Source organism: Trachymyrmex septentrionalis, unplaced genomic scaffold (genome assembly GCF_001594115.1).
Source record: "Trachymyrmex septentrionalis isolate Tsep2-gDNA-1 unplaced genomic scaffold, Tsep1.0 scaffold16, whole genome shotgun sequence".
Lineage (NCBI taxonomy): Eukaryota > Metazoa > Arthropoda > Insecta > Hymenoptera > Formicidae > Trachymyrmex > Trachymyrmex septentrionalis.
In genome coordinates, this window is record NW_017304758.1 from 439328 (window position 1) to 444534 (window position 5207).

General features: G+C 35.9%; 1 protein-coding gene across 1 annotated transcript in view; it reads left to right on the forward strand.

The window, feature by feature from the left end:
- The window catches only part of LOC108746147, a 121577-nt gene that overhangs the window by 108736 nt on the left and 7634 nt on the right, over positions 1-5207 (forward strand). The window lies entirely within an intron of this gene.

The following is a 5207-nucleotide window of genomic DNA, read 5'->3' on the forward strand; positions in this document are numbered from 1 at the left end:
AGCGTTATGTGCAATACCATTCCGTATGAAAACAATAGACCACGTGAGATCGATTACACAACACCTTCTAATGATACTATTCTATGCGATTTTCAGTTATGAAAAGCGAATTGTTCAACGAAGGAAAATATCATGCGTTGGAGTTCTTCTTTGGCACCTCGGTTTTATAGGTCGTAACTTTCTTTTACTCGCAAATTTACACGCAAATATACACAATTGGTGTGAATGTTCTCCTTACCTAATCTTTGAATCACAAAGAAAATGATTAATAATAAATACTAAACACGCACTCGCGCTCGCAATTGGATGCAATTTAGATGCAGGATGCAGTTTAGTTGTGATGGCGCTTAATTACGCAGATAATATCATATCTTCGATTGATTCTTCCGGTGCGTTGCTAATTTCAATGTTTAAGTTCAGAACGATCAGATGTCTGAATTCATAATTTATCGTCGCCGATAAGTATCTTTCGACGTTGTGACGTATAAATACGCGTTCTGTAAAATTAGTTGAAACTAACAAACGTCGCTCGCGGCTTATAGGCTGGCTTTCGTTCCGCAGGGTGCGAGACGATTCGCTCGAGCGAATAAACTATCGCTATGCCGCGCCGTATAAATACGACCGAATATGTAAATTGTACAACTGCTACTACGAGCTTGTACGCGTGTTTTCTCCTTTTTCCTCTTTCTCTCTCTCTCTTCCTCGCGGTTAATTTGCGCATGTATACCGGCGGGTAGGAATATACGTGCGCGTGGTCGAACTCGGCCTCGAGTTAATTACCAGGGTGTCGTAATGACCGATCGCCTTTCCCGACCGATCCCGGTGTCCACTGATCGTAGATCTGCCCTAATGAATACGAGACACCGCGCATGCAATATCGTATCGATGTATCGATGTTCGCTATGTAGTCTATCGAGCGAGGACGCATATTTACGAACGATATAATAGTACGGCTTATACGTACTCGCTCGCGTTCCACAAAATCGCCTTGTTTCTTAATATCAATGAACGCACGCTGTTAGTCGTTGTATAATTAAGTTATCGGACAGACTACGGTCCACTTAACGCTACAAATGCTTCAAAGCATCTTTTGATTGATCAATTAGTAAAATTCTGTCTTCTGATTGGTCACAGTCAAATGCTTCGGAGCATTTGTAGCGCCAAGTGGGCAGCATCTAAAGGAAGGACATGATGCTCTATTTGTAACCGTGATATGTGGATGTCGCGTGAATATCTACAAAAATTTGACAAATATTATAAAGTTTTAATTAGTATGGTAAAAAAGAAAAAAAACCGTATCTTGATCTTGATTAAAACGGCTCATGATTCATTCGCATAATTAAGGTACCGAACAAAGTGTACCAGCATTTTATTTATGATGGCGGTATGCACGTCGTTGCACGTGTTTATAAATGTAATAGCTGTACGTGTACCGAACGCTTGGGTGAATCATATCAATATCGCAGATGGAAAACACTCCTATCGAACTTTATAAAATATTGACGCATATTTCTGTGAGTATATCAACACGCGGTATAATTGATTTTCGTGAAGAGGAGTACAAATACTCGTATATATCCGATATAAAATTTCTATAGAGATTACTAAACGAAGAACGATGTTACGGATGAATGTTATTTAACCACGACGTCCATGAAATGTACACGTACGGGTAAATAGTCAGACTATTATTTGTGAATCATAGCAAACGATTGAGAGAAAAATCTTCTTATCGTACTTCGCAGCATATCTTGGCGAATATATCATTACTTTTAGACGATAGCACTTGAAGATGCGAAATTATTTTTAAAAACGTTCATTGCAAGAGCGTACTGGCAGTTCCTTATCGAGTCCTCTCAGAACGCCGGGTGACTGTATTGATAAACACTTAGCCATTTATCTGGCATACAAAGTCGTTAGGGCGTGATACGAAACGGCGCGGAGTGTTAGGGCGAATACAACACCGCCATCAATTATCGTGATATACTAGTATATAAACTAGCTACCGGTCAGCCGGTATTCTCTCATCTCAGCATAATAAATTACTCGCGTCTTATCCTGCGGCTATGCCATCGTTAGCCGTTACTTTTAGCATTCGTATAAAAGAAATTATTAAATATTAATACATATTTTTTTAATAGTACTAAGTAAACATATATATATTTATTTACTGTAATTAGTTTACTCGTAATACTATTGAAAAATACTTATTAAAATTTAATAAGCTTTTTTAAAAATAAAATCAAATTAATAGTTTTTGTATAAAATAAATACAATACGTGTACATTTAGTAAATATGTACTTAGAATTATTCGAACAAATATTCACTATAATTTAACATTTTTTTAAATATAATATTTATTCATATTCTCCCATTGAATGTGCCAGCGCAAAATTTACTGTTGATGTGATCGCTCGCTATATTTATCTAGTCGTGTGTTAACATCACAGATACAGCGGTTAAAGATAATAAAAATGTAAAGAACACGGTGATTTTTACTCTCAAGGGAGTGCCGGAGGAACATATTTTTGTTGTCGGGAGAGTCGCCAAGTATAATATTCGCACGACACACGTTTATTTTCTTCTTTCGTTGTTTGTACGCGCATTTTATCTTAACTGATGACTATCTCTCTCCATGTTCAATCGGCCACGAAAAAGAAAGAAGTACGTATCGCGAAAGGCGTTCGGGGCATGTACACGATTACATATGAGCGTTATTCGATGTAACTTTTAAGGCCCCGTGTTCGCGTGCGCTACTCATTGCTCTTCGTCGGACAGGATCGTTACTTATTTTACGAATGAGCCTCATTACAACCGACAGCTTAAAATTGTAGGGTATATACAATCCGGCGAGGCAGGCACTTGTGAGATACATTTTTTTCGATTGATTTCGCAAAAGTATCGCACGAAAAAAAAACCGCGCATTAATATTTGTATACATATATTTAGACATATCGCCGTAAATGATGATATATCAAGCAATCATAAAAGAAAAATAATAACGATTTTATCTAAACGGTTATCTTATGCAGTCACTCATATTGTGCAAGTATATCAAATTACAAAATATGTATATGTTATGTACATTTTTATGAACAGTATATCATAAAAATTGCATTGCGCAGTTAATGCTGATAAAAGCTTATTTTGCTTGAGTCATATCATATTTCGGCATTGTAAAAACGTCTCTTATTACACTTTGCAGATTGCGATTATTTAAATCATAATAGATTATACATATCACACCGCCGCAAAAAATGAAAACATAAGAAAAAAATGATTGAATTGTTGAAGAGAGAAAGAGGAAAGAAAATTACGTATTTTTAAATTAATTATTTATCAATATTAAATGTAAGTCGACTAAGAATTACAAGTTGCTTATATCAAGTTCTCTATAAGTAATGTAAAAGTTAATTTTGTCATGATGTAATACTCCTATAAATTACTCCTATTTTAATTTATGTCATTTTTTCCATGTATCATTTTTCTTTGAAAAATATTTGAATTCAACTTGTGTATGTTACTTTTCCTGATTGAAGGCCGATGTATTTAGAACATAATTCACACATAATACGAAATTCAAAAAGTTTCAACTTCTGCCGTTTTTCTTGCGGGAATGCTATATGTCATTTCATGAATATTGAAATTGCAATGTCACGTGTCAGATTATCATATTGGTTTTATCGCATTCGTGAAACGATTTCTTTAGTACGTCGAGAATAACGTGCTAGAATACGATTTTGCGGTAGACTCTCCGCGTGATTAGAATTCGGACACGAATTTTACTTTTGGCCTTTCTCTCCTAACTGTTTTGTTACGGTAAAAACTTTCATTTCCCTCTTAGACATGCAAGACAAGAAAGAATAAAATTTAAGCAATATAAGCCGAAGCAATTTGTGCAATCACGTCTTTGCATGAAAGCAGGGCGCTTTTGAAGTTGGATGACCGAGTCGAAATAAGTTTCTTCGTATCACGAATCTTAAAAAGTGTCGCCCTTCTACTCAACCAAGAAAAGATTAATACACACACGTGCGATCATTATGGGAGATTATTCTACCGTTTAGTTTTTTTTTTTTTTTCGATCAAGATAACAATAAATCGAGCATATCTAAAGCTGTCTGTTAAGAATAATAATTTTGACGTTTTAGTGACACGACTTTGTAAGTCCATAGGCAGGATCTGACATTATGTGTTACGTCATCATAAATATGGACGGGCTTAAATCGAGTACAATGAACATAAGGATCGCGACGGTATCGCGACAGAGACGGCATTTCAATGTCGTGATCCGATTAAAGAAAAAAAATCAGTGCCACAACCGTGCATGCTTCGGATTAAGTCGAGGGGACTTTCGATCGTGTGCTCAAAAATGATAAATGTCGAGGCTATGCAGCAATGTCAGTGTCGTGAATGTTAGTCTCGCTTCGGTGATCTCTATCTTCCGTAGCAGGAACGAAACGCTCGTCAGGGTAGATCGCGTCTCGTGTGCTCATAACTTCTACTTACACAAGACAGAACAAGAAAATAGATTCGCGAGAGAAAGAGAGAGAAAGAGAGAGAGAGAGAGAGAGAGAGAGACTCTTTGTATTATTTCATATTTTATAGCTACATTATCGCGTTTTGAAGAAAATCATATTAAGGCATGACCGAGTTGATTTTAAAGCGATGTGTTAAATTACATGTATATATAGTGTATTCAGATATATAAATAATATTACATTTAAATTTATGTAAAGAGCATCATTACGATAATCGCATCATTAACGCGAATATAATTTGCCGGCATACTTGCTTCCACGCAATGTTGCAACCGTTTCAAGGTAAGTAAGAATTCTTGCGGTTGCTTATGAAAGATACAGAAGCCCGTGAGAAACTAATAGAACCGTAAAGGTATGCCGAGGAATTAAAATTCATAACACCATAGTAGCCATTCGGTCTCGATTAAACTATTTTCACCGCTAACTTCTATGAATCTCAATGTAGTCGTATTTATGACTTTGACCGACGATTAATCAACGTTATCACACAATTAATTATTGAAGATGTACTGTTACAATTGCGTAAATCTATATAGACAATAAAGCGATCTTATGTCAGATATCTCTTGGAAAGAGATTCTTCCTTTTTGATTTGTTAAGCTACGATGCGCGTTTATCTTCGTTTATGTGCATTGAATCGTAAGACATATATATATATATATATATAA